We start from the raw sequence: 18742 nt of genomic DNA, 5'->3' as shown, positions 1-18742 counted from the left end.
ATGAAAATGTCTTTTAAAACGAAATTACTTTTTTATTAAGCAAGTACCAATCCAAAGATCAAAAAGTATCTCCCTCCGCCTACACTAAATTTCAGTAAATACTACATATTTTGTGGACAATTCTGAAGAATCTTTCTCTATCTTTATAATTACAATTAGATATTACCTACAGAGAAATGATTCTTCAAAGAACCCGTGTAAACTATACTTTTATTACATTTACATTATAATTGCTTTACAATTAATTCTTAATGTTCCATACCATAATAGTTTCGATAAAATATTAAATGAAAATTGTAAATTTAAAGTTACCAGAGGGAGATTTTGTACAAAAGGCGTTTGCTTGGGCACCCCTGTCTCATTCATGTTTCTATCGTAAAACAGTTGTAAGTTTGTGTTTGTATGGCTGTGTTCCGGTTTAAAGGGTGGGATATGGCAGTGAATTTACAGGGTACAGAGGAATAACACCTAAGTCCTCAGGAATGACAACGCATGGGGGGTATCATGGGCGAAACAGTATACTCTATTATATCCATGGTACTGCTCATGATTATAAGCGACGGTTACCACTTTCCATCGAGTCGGTCATCTGCTGGTTTGCCAATCTAAGTTGCTTAAAAAATACATACATAGTGTACACACGTTATTAAAATAGATAGCTATTCCATACCGTAACAATGACTATTGGAATATTATACATGAGCGTCAATAGACAAATGGCATACAATTCCATTTTCAAATACATTTCTGCTTTAGCATTGTCAATGTAAAACGAGGACAGAGTAGAATACAGATTTAACTCATAATAGAGACAAAATACCGGATTAGATGTCTTGTTGTTTTCTGATTGATTTTGTTTCCTATTTGTATAAATAATGATGCAATGATAAACTGAAAACGTGTTTAGAAATGTAATGTAATTTGTAATGCTATTTCCATGTCTACACTGTACAGCTATGTATCTATAGGTATACAATTTAGTTAGCGAAGGAGTAGGTGAGGAGCCCACGACCCTTTGAGGCGGTTAGGTTCAAGTATTTAGAATATCTAATTAGTTCTAACTCAACTCACCACTGTGAATATAAAGTAGCCGTGGACTGAGTGTCGCAGAATTTTGCCCGTGTACTCTGTCTGATCAGTGTACGAAGTTCATAATTTAGGCCCAATCAAATTTATTTGAAAGTTTAATACTTGATAACTAAAATACTAACTAATAACGTTACGCTACTGGACACAGAGACACCTTTCTTCATGAGAGAAGCATATTAGCTTATACTATCACTAAGACCAGACGGTTTAGTAGTATTTTATTTGAAATTTTCCTTTCTCTCATTGATATAGCTTGGTTTCCTTTGTCATCTCTTGAAATATCTTAGAGATGGAATAGAGTGGTAACATTGTATTCTAATTTCATCACCACAATACGTAGGCAAAGGTGCGAGTTACATACAGCTATTTTACCTTAATCATTCTTTTATCGAAAAAAGTGGACAGATTGTGTCAGTTATAAAATATACGTAAATATATTATTAGGAGAATAATTCAGATTAAACTTTTAACTAAGACTTTTAATCATTAATTTATAATACTTTAATTTTTAATTTTTGTTTACAAATATCCATAGATGATAAATAGATACTCTTTATTGTTCCTTCCAAAAGATTATTATAGTAAACTCAGTAACAACAAAAATTACAAGAAATGATCATACTGAGAAAACAATTGGCGGTCTTATCTTTAAAAGAGATCTCTTCCATGTAACCTTTGGATGGAGAGGAGCAATTATAAACAGTTGATCAAGGGCATGATAAAATTCTGTCCATGGATGATTATGTTTTTATAATCAAATTTTCAAGATAAAATCTTATAGTGCCTGCGTTGAATATGACAACCATTTTGCTCTGATAAATTTGACATTTGTGAATTAATAACAATCAACAATGAGAAAGCGAGTTAGGGTTTCACCGTGTAATTAAATTGTATGCAAGATGCATATGCAACCATGTAGCGGAAACTGAAATGTGTCAGCTTTAACTTGCATAATGAAACAAGATATGAGCACGTTAAATTAATATAAATTCATTTGATACGTTCGGTTCGAGCATGCGGAAAGAATGTCGGATATTAACATATTATTCAGGTATACCTATTTAGAATGAACGTAATGAAAAATCCTAAATATGTTCGGATGAAAGGATAATAAAGCTGATACAGAATTTATGCAATGTGGAATGATGCAGTTACTGCGTAAGCCTATAGACCAATTTATTATAATCTGATAGGGTGTCGTTTAAAGATAAAGTCAAATGTCTACGGAAGTAAACAAAGCAATAGTATGTTCGCAAGTAATAAAAAGTCTTTAGTACCTACTCTGTTTGCTTTACCTACCCCGTAACGAACTTGGCATGAAGATATGAATTAACACAATAATTACCAAACGATTATACAGGTTGTAATTTAGTATTTTGTTTTAATTAACGGTTCGTGCAAAAGTTTAAACGGCTATAGTCCAAATACAGTTACATCATCGGAGGGCCTACTATGAAATGTTTTTCGAAATTTCGGAATCGAACGAAACACATTTTGATATTAAAATTATACTATATATACAAAATATTAAACATGTTGAACATCGTTCCTTTGGGCATTTATGTTAGGATTTATGACCAACTAAACTCCATTTATTAGTTCGATTTCTGTAAGAACGAAAATACGAAATTGTGTCCGAAAATTCGGAATTTCATTTAATGGTAGACACCTGCCATATCACTCACGCTTTGATATTGAAGGACAATACCCGTATTTCGCTCTTCCTTTCTTTAAAGTAGGATAGATAATGATGATGATTTTGTACGACGTATCTCTCTAGTTATTTTAGTTCCTTGTGACTATTTTATTAAATATTCAATACAATTTAACGTAAAACACTATAACATACTCTAAGGTATTTCTCAAAAACACGAATAACCTCCATCAACTAAGTAATTGCTATGGGGTCAGGTAATCTTTTTTCTAAACCACGGTGAACCCATCTCAGAAATAATTACAATCCTGTCCAAGATGGTATTAATGATTAATTGGTTACCTACAAATCTTTGTAATATTATCTCGAGATGAAATGGAACAGGTAAGAAGATATGGAATTAATTTTACGTATTCGTCTTTTATTAAAGGAGCGAGCACTCGCAGCTCACCTTTCGTATAATAAATAAATAAATTCTTCATGCCAGGTCTATATGGGGTGGGCAGGGAAATTGCTATTACAAAGATTGAGGACCTTCGGGGTTGAAATAAAAAAAAACTCTATATTTTTTATTCTAATGTGCTTGGTGAAGTGATTTTTTAAGCCACCATCAAGCATCTCTGCACATTCTAAAGGTTGACTAGTAGAGAATCCCTATAGCATTAAATCCGCCTTTTGTACCACATTTTATTGGTCAATAAAGTTTAAATAAATAAATTAAAGTTCTTTCTAAGAACCATAATTTACTAATGAGAGATAACAGAAAGATATTATGTAATCATCGTCTAATTGAAATATTTTGTAGATTATTAGTAACAGGTCCGGTTGACCCCACATGGTCTCTCGTGGAAGGAAACCTTCGTAATAAATTCCTGGAGTATTTATTCCACATGACTTCTTACTCATCTGTTATCTCTCACTGATACCTCTCCAACGCATACAGGTTTTCCTCACCATCAATATTATTCACCTCACCTTACCTCATTGTTAACATAATTTCAAAATAAAAAAAAAATATCTCTTTTTTTATTCAAGTACCCAGATCCTTCCAAACCCTAACTTGTAAGCACTAAGTTTTAAATTACTTATGATCACAATTAGAATATACCAAGGCAGTTTATTCCAAGTAATATGTGAATTTACATATAACCCAAAGATAGGCTTAGGCCTATTACCGAATCCACATTAAACTGGGAGACCTAGATTTTGGGACTACGATAAATGTGGCTTAGTTGTTATAGCTTTGAGGACAATTTCGGAACTTTGTCGTTATTAAATCGACCTAATGGCTTTTGGAGCAGTTCAAATAAAGGACACAGTCGATATAGTAAGTATGAAATTGAATATTTTGAACTTTGAAATATAGAGTAACTCAAAAATTTATTAGTAAAACTAAATAATGAAATAGTAATGTACATTTTACTATATTAGGAGTGCTATCTTAATTGTTTTCTATTTTTAATACTTACTACACTAAGTTTGTCGTGCAAACATTCCCGTCATTTCATTCTTTTAAAAATTTTGTGCTATTTGTTATGTATTATTTATTAATTGTTATATCAATGTGTATTTTGTGTGGTGAATACAATAAATGTAAATAAGTAGAATCATGAAGAAATGACGATTCAAAAATGTCTAAATTTAAGTTTACTTGATATTTCTTTCTTTCTTTTTGAAGTAAGAAACAACTATATTGAAATTGACGATTTGCATGTACTACACAATGACATCAGTCATTTGGTCTTCAAGCATGGGATACGCTATAATCAGGCAATGAACATTTGGACGCACAACCCAGAACAGACTTGATAGATATTATCATATTGTATCGAATATTTTTGATTTAATTAATATATTAAATAAAATTATTTCATAACTAGCTTTTACCCGCGGTCTGGTTCGCATGATATGTTCACTGATCGCGATTAAATTTTACCCTTGTCCTTCTGAATCCTAATACATTTATACCAAATTTCATAGTGGTTTGTTAAGCTGTTAAGGCGGTAAAAGGTAACAAACAAACTCACTTTCACATTTATAATATTAGTAGGGATTACTTTGATACATATTTAGATCTACTTTATTACTACTTATATTCAGTCTAATACAAACTTATTTAAAAATTTTCTTTTACTGCTCTACCATATTAAAAAAGTCATTATAAAATATATTTATTGCCATTTTCCGTCCAAGCTAATCTCTAATATCGCGACAGAGTCAAATCTATTCACACTCGGACAGTTTTAATTCCGTCTAAAGCGATAAATTTTGCAAATTTTAATCCTTTTATCGCATGGAACCATTTTGCTTTTTGTTGGACACGCAGTTCAAAAGGGTAGCTTTAACCTTTAAGCTTTAGGTGGGGACTATGGGGCAAAGTGGATCTAACGTTTTATGATGCGTATCCATTACGTCCCAAACTATATAAATTGCCGACTTGTGATTCTAGCAAAGTATGTGCACGATGCTTTAAAACAACAGTACTTTTATAATAACCGGAACGGTTAACCGGAAACCGGAGCGGTTGTATTATTTTATATATTAACTAACCGGTTTTGCTTTTGGAATTCTCAAATGTTTATAAAATTTTGAAAAATTTTCTTGCAAAGATCGTAATCTTGAAGTTCCACCAAGTGCTAATAATTAAGACTATAAATACCAGAATAATTTTAATTATGTAATATTAAGGTGGAAAAGTGTTACAAGCAACGAGAAAAGCAGCCCTACTATTAGCAAAATGCTAAAATGCTCTCTACGCGGTTCCTACCCTGAAAATCATCATGATTTACATAATAATAAGAAGAATTAAGAATAGAATAGAAACATTTATTACCAGTAAACTTACAATATAAAATATAAATGACATATACAAAAAGTGTCCCACACCCGGCAAAAGGAACCGGCTCAGCGGATGCTGTGAGTGTCCCAGCGCAATGTGAACAGCTGCACAGCGCTGGTTTTCAGCCAGTCCCTCTCTTACAAAACAACCAAAGTGCAGGGTACCACTGTACATTACTTTTTACATTACAGGTTAATATTACAGGTTTTTTAAGGGTACAGTAGTTGCGGTTTTAGAACTATTATTCTTGGAGAATTCGAGCCAATAGGCTAACTGACCTGACTTCATTCCCAACTATCTTCTCTCACTATACACCCCGGCGCATACCGATATTACAGGTGTGGTTACGATTCCACTTTCATCTCTTAAAAAAAAGTACGCAATACACAACTATTTAACTTCTCATCTAAATAGAATAAAACAAAATCTGTCTATGTATTTGTATGAAACCTCAAAGCGGCTTTATACATATTATTGGGAACATTTTAGTATTAATAATAGTACTGAGTGTGATCAAAATAGAAAAATTATCAGTCTCTCAAGTAAATTGTAAAGATATATATATATAAGATTTTGGACTGATAAAAAAGCCAGTCAAGTACGTATCCTCGTCATCATCATCAAATCATCAAGTAAATTTTTTTTTGTAAAATATCATAACGACATAGTTACGGTTTTCGGATTTTTTACTTGTATTATATGATATTGCTTCTTGTAAAATTTCATGATTCTAACTCAACGGGTAGGCAGTTAAGTATAAGTAAGTAAGTGTAAGTATCCCTATAAGTTTTGGTTCCCTTTGCGAATGTCAAATTATGCGATATGAATAGAACATAAAGAACCGTATCTTTTAAATGCGTCGATCTAGAAGCTTGATTTTTTCACTGCTTTAAGAGATTGCAGACTTGAGTGACTTGAGTTTTCCTTTGAAAACAGCAATTTTAATGTGACAAACTGAATACGAGACAATCGGGAACCGTATTCAAGAATATGTTGTAGATGGAGCAAAACCCCTTAAAATTGTCATACAACATAGCCTCAGATATGTCTTTTCAAGTAGTTATAAACTCCATTTGTATCTTAGGATCGGCACCAGATAAATCTGGAGTGGACACGGCTCACCCGGTCTACTTTATAGAGGAGCAGACTTTACCAATTGCTTAATTAATTATCAAAGTAGCTTTAATACTGAAGAAGATATAACACATATGAACAAAAAAGAGTGAATCGAGAAACTTCTCTTACTTACAACTTGAGGAGGAAAACGAGCAAGTTTGTTTTAAATCAATCCTTAAAGTTGGTGCAAACTAAGTCGCGGGCAGAAGCTAGGAATGTATAATCGTATCTTACGAATTAATGGTTTTCCTACATCGGATCGACATGCTAAATGTGTCTATGGACTCGAATCATTGAATGGGTAATTTAAATTTGCTAATGTAAATTTGGAGTGGTCAGAGCGTTTTGTACCCAAACGGAGATTAATCAGTTGAGATTTTTGTGTTACATAATACGGCATTTTGGTCGCTTAGTTAAAAAACTGACAATTTACATTAGGTATTTCAATCGTGACGATGATCAGTCACACACCAATAAATGACGAGCTGTTTCGCAGACACGTTATATTGAAAACATTTGAATTTAAAAATCCGAATTGTGTAAGTACTAAAAACGACTTAATTTACTTAGAAGTATTAAGTAAATTAAGTGGATTTTGGTTAATCTATTATATATTAGCCGAAAAGGTGTATTTTGTTTTTTTTTTTTAATGGCGGGGCTACCAATCCATTGTCATGGAATGGTAGCCCCGCCTGCGCTAACGGTATATGCTGGCGGAACACCAATGAGGGATGAAAGGTAGATGAAAGGCAGGTCAGTTAGCCCGTCGTGAAGAATACACCAGGAATTTAGCACGATGATTTCCAAAGGGACCTCGTGGTAGTCGTAGATTATATATGCCTTTTCGGTCCAATAAATAAAATGTCACACTTTTTTTTTTTATTTTGCTCATAGGGAGTTTAAGTTTAGGCCTATGAGTAAGGGACTTTTACTACCAATACCAACTAAGACCATTATATTACATTTAAGATAGTAGATGCATCATTGATTCTTAAGAAGTAGCTTCTATCAAACTGAATTGTATTAGAAGCGAGACATTAATTCTAACTTCCAATAGATTTTCTTTGGCAGTAACCGGACACAATCCAACATTCTTATGTGAACTTTGTACTGTCGATTCAGTACAGTCGGAAGCCTAGTTAATAATAAACTTGCAACATAATATTTAGCTTTAAAAGTACTAAAATCGCAACTTTGTTAAGTATAAATCGAAGAAGCAATATAATTTCTCCATTTATGGTTGTAACGTACAGAAATGTATGTGGAGATCTACTCATGGAAGTATTCTATAGGAAATAAAGTATGTTCAGTCGTAACCATGACGTTGATTTATCTATTACTATTAGAGGTGCGTAATATATAGCAATATATATATATATATATATATATATATATATATTGCTATATCGACCAATATGGACGATATCGGATCGGTAATTAACATACTGTAGTTCTTACATTTCATCAAATGGTTTAATATATACCAAAACATATAAAATAGTCAATTTTAATTATAAACGTTAAAATTTACTTGAATTTTTTTATATTAAATTATAATACAGACAAAGAGTTGAAATAGTACGAGCCCCACATCCCACATAAACCGTGAGTTACATGCAATTATATCATCAAAACTCTCGTAAAAACGCTATAAATGGCGTTTATTCAAATCGTCACGCATGAATGCCTATAAACGTTCATATTTACGATTATGGTTCAGCTTGTGATGTTATGAATACTGTAACTGTCATATGAATACGAAACTATGAGCTTGAATATGTTAAATGGGGTGAGTGGTGGCTCAGTGAATTGTAAAGAGTTGAATTTCATACAATTCTTTGGAGCAACTTTAATGTAGTCAACTTTGGAATACCCAAAAGACGCCCCGCCGAAGTTTTTACGGATTTAGTTTCGTTCCTAAATGTTCCTAAAGGAACTTCTTTATATTGAAACTTCTGTAAGTATTAGTCTCGACCGACTTAAAAAAAAATTTGGCTTGTAAGTTTCACAAACACACACACACACACATACACACACAGTTTTTTCTGTAATTTCACTTCAATAATATAAATAAAAAATAGATACTTTCTGCAGGCAACATAGACTACTCCTATTTTGGTATCTTCTTAGAAAATTTCAATAAATAATTAATGCCTATTATTTGCAATACTTGCAATGACAATATTTTTTATATAAATCGTTATTAATATTATGTGAAAGTGAATTTGTTTGTTTATCTTTGGCTTCGAAATGCTTCAATCAGCCATTTAAAAATTGTATCTGCCCGTCATGAATTTCAAAGGATAGACTTTTATCCCGGTCAATTAAGATGTCCCAGTCATACGAAAGAAGTTATAGTATTAATTATTGAATAAATACAAGATGTATGTTAGTCTTTTAAATATTTAGATGTTGTGTAAATGAATATTATCTTACATTTATAATTATCATAGATTATGTAAAAGGAACTGTGAAACATACAGAGATGGAGTAAAAGTTGATTAAAGATATCTTTGCTCAAATCCAAAACCTTTTCTTGCCTTTATACTAGTATATCAATGTCAATCATACGTCAAAAGGAATAAAGTGAATTTGCTCACGTGAAATGAAAGCATTTTGGGGGAAGACTAACTGTACAAGACTGCGTTCAATCAGCTTTTTGTCACTTCACTCAGATTGGAGTATTATTTCAATGTGTCCTTATAAAATAAGCCTTATTTTTAGCTAGTAACTGGCCTAAAATTTTAAAAGCCATTAGATTTTTACGCGACTTAAAAAAAGAAAAGGTTTCAATTTGTTTATAATTTTTTATATGTATGTTTGCCAATTACAAACCGATATCAATAATTCTTTTTATAACTTATTTACTTTCGGCGATGTGTAATCTTTCCGTCAGTTTATTTGCTATTTGAAATTGTATAAAAATATAAACACAGGGCGACATAATATAAACACAGTGAGGCTTTTTAAAAAACAAAGAAAATAAATTTTCTTCATTAACATTTTATCTAATATGAATATTTAGTACTATTATTTATACTGTGACATTATAAAGTTTTATTCGATTTTTCATCCGAAGTTTTAGCTTAGTAAAGATTTAATTATATAAAGTATAATACATACCCAACACGCGTCACTCACACGACGAGTTTTTCTGTCTGCTGCTCTGCAATAAAGCAAAATTTTACTTAATCAAATGTTACAGACGAACCCTTAGGTGGGGGTTTTAATTTAAAATCCATTTACAAATAGCAACCCCTCGCCCCCTCACCTAGGGAGCTCCCCCTAGCATTCTCCGAGAACTATAAAATATGAGATGGATATTTTATTTCTGCAGTTTTACCTTCATAAACTTGTCACATAAATTATGACAGCACGTAAACAGTTTTATTTTTTATTGAAAAATTTCATTAATTATTCATTTTCACGTGCTATTTAGTTTTGTCGAGATATTTTAAGTTTATACTTATTATTTTATAATTATTTATAAAGTGTAGTAGTACTTTATACTAAGTCTATGAGTATAACGACGTTGTACTATCTTGATCTACGCATAAAGAGGATTTTATCGCATTAAGGATATTTTTTTCAATAGGTGAAAATAGTGTTTCCGCCTGTGCTATTGGTATACACTGATAGGTACCAATGGAATGATGGATGAAAGATGAGAATGAAACAGGTTAGTTGATCCATGATAGGTAAGAATGAAGCATGCCAGTTGACTCATCATAACGAATCTAAAAATAATTGAACAACGATGTTTTTTAAGGAAAACTACATTGAGATCGAACTGATAGGGTATATTGTTAGCAATAGGACAATTACACATCATTACTAACAATCCCTTTCCCCCAGATTAAGGATTGTGCCTACGAGTAGAGATAGAGAAGAATACTGAATCCATGATTTTTACTAAGACTTTTATAAGTAATTATTAATTCTTATGTGATTTATATTTATATCTTATTATTATGTTATAAGTCGTTTAGTATTAAGTCCGCTTTGTACACATATTTGTACTAACGAATTTTATTTATTACAAGACATTAAATATTTGAATACTCAGTATGAAAACGATGCTGCGTCAGCAAAATTTTGACAGACGGTTTTCTAAATGTTTTGATGCTCTATTTAGATACATATGATATTATATTTTAGGGATTAGTAATATTGTTTCTGCCTATGTGATAAGTCGTTTAGGATTAAGTCCGCCTTGTACACCTAATGAGACAGGCGTGATAGATGTATATGTACGTATGTATGTAATTATAATCGATTAACCAGTGATATGATATGAACTTCTGCAAGATAACAGTTCAATAAAATATCCTCCGTTGTACTTATTCTTTTCTTAAGAAGTATGTAGCCTTTAAAAGATTTTACTGAAGAATAAATTGTTACAAACAAACAAACAAATATAATTAGATATAATGTAAGCAAAATTTCCGTATCCATGAAATTGAAACAATAAAGTTATATTGTTCACGGAAAATTAAAATCTTCGTGGAAAATGAAGATCAATATAAAATCTATAATTAAGAATCTTGTATTCACAATAGATACTTATATATTGTTATCATAGAAATACAGTTAATATTTTTGATATAAATATTCAATTTTGTGTACAATTCCTTCCTAATAAGTGATTTACAACAACGAAACAAACAATCGAAACACATTCTACAACGAAACGCAAAAGCTGCGATTTCATTTCATCTTTAATTGATTTAGTTAGAAACTCTGCGTAAAATAAACAACGGCATTTATGAACAGCGTTACAAATAATCTCTAATGGACGATGAAATTTTAATAATGTTGATTACGGGGCTCACTCTCGGATGGTAATCGAGTTTTACCATACAATTATCATTAACAAGCTGCGCGACTATGACCGTATGGCAATCGAATACTGAATTAAAAAAAAAAACTGAATGTAATTATTTGATTATCTATAACACAAACATTTTTAAGAACTTGTGTATATTAACTGTATACTTCATACATGTGATGGATCAAGCTAACTTAAACTTGTATAACTTGAAGCCCTTCCATACTATTACATACATATATTTTATACTCATACTTGTATTATATCGGGAGGAAAAAGTCGAACCATATTATACCAAACGCAGATAGATCATAAAAAATCTTCATGAAGAAAACTAAATAAAAAACTTGAAAATATAGTAAAAAATATAAAAAAGATCTCCTCCTTTCCTTGCGCACGTAAAATCGATTGGAATATATAACTAAATAATTCGTTTTCAATTTCATTATCATCAGCATTGCCTTGCTTTTTAAGGTTAAATTCATTTCAAAAAAAGACCAACCATATCATTACATTAACAAAAAGAGATTTTTTCGAACCAATTAGTAGTAATAAAAAATACACAAATCCAATAAGATTAATTAGGTTTATTCTCGTTAAACACGGCGTTCGTATCAGATAGTTATGAAAACATAATCTTATTTATGGATTAAGAGTGTTTCCTCATAAAGGGAACTTTCGTTCGTAGACAAGAAGTAGTAAAAAGTATCCTATGCCTAGCTAGATTTTTCTGTTGTTCTTTTCATACGTAATAAAACCCAATAAACAAGTGATAAAACAAGGTTGTCTTGAATAATAACCCTTATAGTACCATATAGTGTCACTATGCTGCAGTCACAAGCTAACGCAACCCCGTTGCGACGAGGGGACCCCAAGATAAATGACGTATATCTGATTACAGAGCGTGGTTGACTGACCACATGCTACTGACAGTGCCAATCATGTATTGTCGTTTTTCTTTTATACTCAATAGTTCAATGACCTTTGTCGAGAAAAAAATATTTGTTCAAGTGTTAATACATTTTCCTTAATCAATATTTGGAAACAATGTCGCCGGAGGAAAGTTTATCAATTTCGAGTATATTTGACCCGTTATATCCAAATTGTATATAACTAATAAAAAAAAATATTTTTTCTAACTATAAAAGGTGAAAATAGAATTATTCTCATGGGTGTGAATTATTAAGAAAATAACTTAAAAGAAGTAACTGTTGAGATTCTTGCGAATTCTTGTCAGGAGATAAGAACTTTCCAAACCCTGCAGTAATCTAATCTAGTATTTGAATAAAAAAGATTTGAATTTGAATTATGGTTGTATTCTACTAGTAAAATTAAAAATATTTTTTTCCAAAGATGAGATATAATGTGTCAAAAAACGACAAAAAGAGATTATAAACTGACCATACGAACTACCGCCAACTGCTATTAGACTGCTTTATAAATATGCAAATAATTTCGGTTACACGTTGAAATTTGTTTAAAAAATATAAACCACATTTTTATATTGCGTTATTAATGATTCAGGGGCAATAAAACTTCATTGTTCTTCTTTATTCATAGAAAATAGGGGATTATCCATAACGTTGGTAATTATTTTGGCAAGCAACACAAGTTTAGTAGTTGCGGACCGGGGGACCTAATAAAATCGGACAGTTGCTGACAAATGTGCTATCACACAGCTATCTCCCCTTTTCGTACACTTCCGTGTGTATGGTACAAGAAATTAAGCAAGATATATAAAGAAAAGACAATAGAAAAAGAGTTATAACGGCAACAAACTAAGGTTCATTATCATGAAACAGAGTTTATTTGATTGGGATGTAGATCGATTAAGAAATTGCATTCAAAATGGATCTTTCATGAAATGAACAAAAGTATTGTAATTGATTTATTCGTTTAGAAGCGCAATGCCTCAAACAGACAAAGGTATCAAAGTTTCAGCCTTACATTCTTACTTGGGTCTTTTATTTCACTCTCGGTTAAGTGTGAAAGTTTCTTTCACATAATGAATAAATAGGGATACGAAATTAAAATGATTAAATTGGTAAATGTAGTTAATTGATAAAAAACCGATCAAGTACGACACGGACTCGCGCATCGAAAGTTCCATACAAATTATAATAAAAAAAATTGAAAAAATTGCTTTTTTTATGTAATTACAAATTTACTTATAAAAAAAAATTATGATCACACTAACTCAATATTAATATAGTTAAACTTTTTGAAAAAGCAACAGATGAGTTTCGTACCCGTTCTTCCTGAATGAAAAAAAAATACTATTCAAAAATATTTACATCTAAGTGAATAAAAATATTTCTCTCTTTCTTTACGATTTTCGGATTTTTCGTTTACTTGTAATATGTGACATTACTTCTTACGAAATTTCATGGTTCTAGGTCAAGGGAAACTACCCTGTAGATTTTAAATCCCCTGCAAATGTCAAAATATATGTTATAAGCGGCTAAATCTTTTGACTTCGTCGACAAAGAAATTTGATTTTTTCACAACTTCAAGGGATTGTAAATTTGAGTTTTTTAAACTAATTTCAGCTTCATTCCTTTACGGGTTCTTGCGAAAAAGGGACTTGACAAATAGGCAGACGGACCACAAAGTGATTCTATAAGGGGCCTGTATTTTTTTTTGAGGCATGGAATCCTAAAAAATATACAAAATTAAGCAAGTATATATAAAGATTATGACAAAAAGATAAACAATGAAAAAAAATCAAGAATTGTGAAAAAAAAAAGATCATAACTTTAACCGTGACAAAATTCGACTTAATCGTTTGCAGAAAAAAATATTAATATTAGTTAGTCAGTTCATAATTGACCTTAGCTCTTTACATATACATTTAAAAAAATTAAGCCAAATTGTAGCTTTTACTAGTTACTTAAAAATACACTCTGCATTTAAAATAAAAATCTTAAAATATATTTGTAAGGGAATCAGATTAATTAGATGTAAATATAAGTATCTTAATTCTTATGCTTAAACAATAGTAAAACATTATATATTCTGTGGCACAACGTAATATACGACATAGATAACATCACGTGCTCTACACATAATTAATAGCACTGTGTAGCGGGTTGAAAATTAAGGTGAAATCTTCTTTGAGACGCACTGACCTGGTAAACTTCAATATATTCACCGAATTGCATTCCAAAAACATTCTTGTTAATAACAGATAATGTTCTAAATCGCTTCTGCTTCTAACACGTACGTGAGAGTAAGTCGAGATGAATCACATAATCGATCTGTGTACAGACGATGGCTTGTTAAACAAACTTCGTGCGTAAATTAACCTAATCTCGTTAAGTTTTAACGACCGACGCCAGTTAAACTTTGAGAGTAGAACGGTAAATTTTTCAGGAAAACAACCGGAAACGGTGGATCTAGAGGTAATAAGGAATAAATCCTTATGAAATGCAAGTAAAAGCACTCGGTTCCAACTTTCTCGAATTACACATATAGAACTATGTATAATACGTATAAGATTAATATCTTTACCTTAACTATACCTACTTTATTAATAAGATATTATATTTAAAAAATATGTAACTAATTATTAAAAATATTAAGTAAATAAGTAATAACAGAGATACCCTCTTTTTAAAATAAGCATAGGTACATAAATGAATTTCTAAAATATCAGTTTAAAAAAAATTACACAAACTAAGAAAGTAGAGCTATATTGTGTAGATTTTGCTCATCATTATTCGGCACGTTGGGAACTCGATTCGAAACACTTCGTTATTAGATGAATAACAACAAAACAAGTTTGAGTTCGTGCATTTTGGGCGTTATTATTATTTTCTACGTGAACCGCCGTGGTCGGGTATAAAAGTTTAATGTACGAACGGCTATAATTTTCACGGAAGCAAGTCGTAAAGAGGCATTCGCCGCCATGTTGAGAACATGGCGCGTGTTTTGGCGGGAAAGTCTAACAGTCTTTGTGAGTCGTGATTTCTTTTAAATTGGAAGAAAATGCATGTGTCCAAGGATAAGCCTTTGCCAAAATATCGTACCCGGAAACAGACTAAGTTATGGTCTTTGTATACTATTATACTAGTAAGTATGTCCAATGGCAAAACAGATATATGTCAAACTGTCACTCGCCTTCCGACCTCAACCGAACTTTGAAATAAAGGATACTGGATATTATTTAAAGAATCCGTGCTCAGTTAAGCTATTTATATTTATTTTATTCCAGCGTTGTGACGGAGTAAAAATACAATGTGTCAGCAGCAATCGCGCCTCTTTATTCAAAGGATGTATTAAAAGGCGACTACAAAAACAAAGCTACAAGAAAAATACTAGTGAAGAGTGTAAAAGTCTATACCGTGGCCTGTCCGTAGCGTGTTAATAAAACTAAAGTATGCTTATATCCTCACATAAGAGAGACTTATGTTAACACAGTTCTGTATAACAAACAATAAATAAGTCGTTCTCTATTTAAAAAAATATACATACAATTTCATATTTCGCTCGTCCATAGAATGCTATAAGCATGCAAATTATGCATAAGTAGAATCTATGTGTAACAATTTAACTTTTTATTAGTCTTTGATATTGAGTTTTGATATCAATTCGTACTTATCTATTTAGAATGGGTACTAAAACTTAACATAAATGAAGAGATACTCCTTTAATCATTTAAAAACACTAAATACATCTCGAAGCTAATGTTTTTTTTAGTAAACACGTTTATCAGTATGATGAAAAGTGATTGAATGACGAAAGACTGAATGACGTATCGCGCATACGTCATTCAATCTAACGCTTGAGACCCAGACCCACTCACTGGTCACTAAAATTATATTGATTATAATGTCAAATTAGCAAATGTTTACCAAGCAAACGCAAGTAGGTACTCATATAAAATCCTTGTTGATCATCTCATTAGTAGGTATTTATCTTAGGTAAATATAGTGTTATTTTATTTATTATTACCTAGTAGAATGTGTTTTATATATATTGAGATAAGTATATATATTGGAGCAATTATCTTATCTTGACTACAATACTCACGTATTTATTTATTTAATGCAGTTGCATTGCACATTATGATATAATATCTTACAGGTATTACATAATATATACCTTGTTAAGCATAGAAATCTGAGGAAATATGTATTGCTGTTCTTTTTTTTTTTAAATGATAACAAACGCAATTTTTTCAGTGTTGCATGTTCAACAATTTCCTAGATCAGATCTATGTTTTAAATTAGAATTGGGAACTACACGAATACGGATTTTGCATCATTCTTATTTTTTAATTTAACTTTACAATATACTTTTTCCCATATACTTAGTAATAAATATATATTATGGCAACCCTACTCAGGCAGCATGGATAAAAGTCAGCGAAGCATTTGTATGGGACTCTCTTTATATATAATATATAATCTGTACATAATACAAATGTTAATAGGTAAGCATAATATAATTATGGAAAACAGCCTGGACTCCTTTTAGTTACAATTAAACAGATAACAAACTTCCCTATCTCAAAGCCCTTAGTTACGTTTCGCGCTTGTTGCGTATGTTACTTTATCAGGGTGAACCGTAATTTATAATGTCACATACTCGTAATTAGGTATATTTTGCTGATTACTTGTGTCCTTTGTAGCATTGTCACAAAATGTAAAAATGTATGACTTCGCTGTATATGTTTTAAAATCTTCGATACTTATCTAATGCGTTTTGACTATGCGTTCGTTTGATAGATTCACAGGTACGTTCATTATTCCTTAACTTATACAATACGTACCTATCTTAGTGTAAAATATTATATGAAATATATTTTTAATAATGTTGTTAAGGAATGTCCATTTAGTAGGAACATATTGGTCAAGTTTTGGATAAGAATCGAACAGTATAATGGCATTATTATAATTCTTTCAATAAACTGATTTCCATTAATCCGTCTATATAATAGATAGATATCTGTCTAATTTAGAATTGATGACTGCTAATTATATAGCCTCAAAAGGTACATTATTTTTCTGTATCCAAGTCTATATAATAGATAGATATTTTTATTTCCTGCTAAAAACACTGTCACTGTCATACTTTTACAATAGAGAGAGAAAAAGTAAAAGTAAGTATTTACAAAACACAGGAGCACACACATACATATTAGATTGAGGACCAGTCAATTGGTATGTGTATTTATTTAGCCCTTAGAAATTTGTTAATCTTTACAAAAGCTCTAGTACCAGAGCTTGAGTTTATAATTATTCTTGTTATTTGACAAATGCCATTATTTCGCTCACTAAAAACACCCAAACAAATTATTTAAATGACATGTTAAAATATTAAAATGGAATAGGGTTGACATGTCATATGCATATTTATCCATCGTGGGCAGCCAGCCGAGAAATTATATATAAGTACCTATTTTATAGCTATATGTGGTGTTTAGAAATGAACTATTCAAATTCATTGATCAAAGTTAATGACTTTGCTTACTATAGGCAACTAGAAATTTCTATAGGTATTATTTATCCGTTTTATATATAGAAAAAAAAATTATATAAATGTCCGTTTTGGTTGGAAAAGCGAAATATGGCTATCAAATTTCAGGGTATAGAGGCTTAACATCTTGTCTCTCAGGATTGATAACGCGTGAAGGTGCCTTGGGCGCCATATGTAGTATTATGCACCTATGGTGCTGTTCATGTCTATAGGCAACGGTTACGACTTTTCATTCAGTAATATTACCTGTTTGACTTTTCAATTTATATAAAAGTATTTGGTATATTGTGTACAATACAGATGTCAAATTAATGTTGAATTTTAATCCTTAAAATAATAGGTATAACTCATGCTTGTCATTACATTTGATGGTGTTTCATAAACGGTCTCGTGTGTAGTATAAAGCAAAATGCATAGCAATTTAAGCTCCCACCGGGGGGACGAGGTAGGTAAGGTCGTGTTTCGCTAACTCATGCCAAAAAAACTTTCTGGAAGTTTCGGCGGGGCGATGTCTTTAAGCCATACCCAAAGTTCAGATTGGGGGGACGAATTGATTCGATGACTTTCAACTTTTTATTGCCACATTATATAATATACAAACCTATACAAATGAATGATATATTATAATCTAAACTAATATTATAAAAGGAAAAGATTTAAATTTTTCTTGTGTAATTGATAAACACAAAATAACCGGGAATGACAAGTGAAAACTTGAATAATTATGTGTGTATTT

At 31.2% G+C, this 18742-nt stretch overlaps 2 protein-coding genes across 2 annotated transcripts in view; one reads left to right on the top strand and one right to left on the bottom strand.

Moving 5' to 3' along the window:
* LOC113515295 (calcyphosin-like protein) overlaps nt 1-18742 on the top strand; it is a 79802-nt gene that overhangs the window by 8944 nt on the left and 52116 nt on the right. The gene's annotated exons all lie outside the window — the stretch shown is intronic.
* The window catches only part of LOC113511902 (protocadherin-like wing polarity protein stan), a 218967-nt gene that overhangs the window by 179828 nt on the left and 20397 nt on the right, over nt 1-18742 (bottom strand). The window contains exon 2 of the mRNA XM_052894517.1: nt 9822-9864. The gene's annotated coding sequence lies outside the window, so the exon portion shown is untranslated. The remainder of the gene's footprint in view (nt 1-9821; nt 9865-18742) is intronic.

The sequence above is a fragment of the Galleria mellonella genome, unplaced genomic scaffold (assembly GCF_026898425.1).
Source record: "Galleria mellonella isolate WM207_F2 unplaced genomic scaffold, CSIRO_AGI_GalMel_v1 utg213, whole genome shotgun sequence".
In the NCBI taxonomy this organism is placed as follows: domain Eukaryota; kingdom Metazoa; phylum Arthropoda; class Insecta; order Lepidoptera; family Pyralidae; genus Galleria; species Galleria mellonella.
Note: the sequence above shows the minus strand (reverse complement) of the source record. Positions and strands in the feature narration are given on the sequence as shown.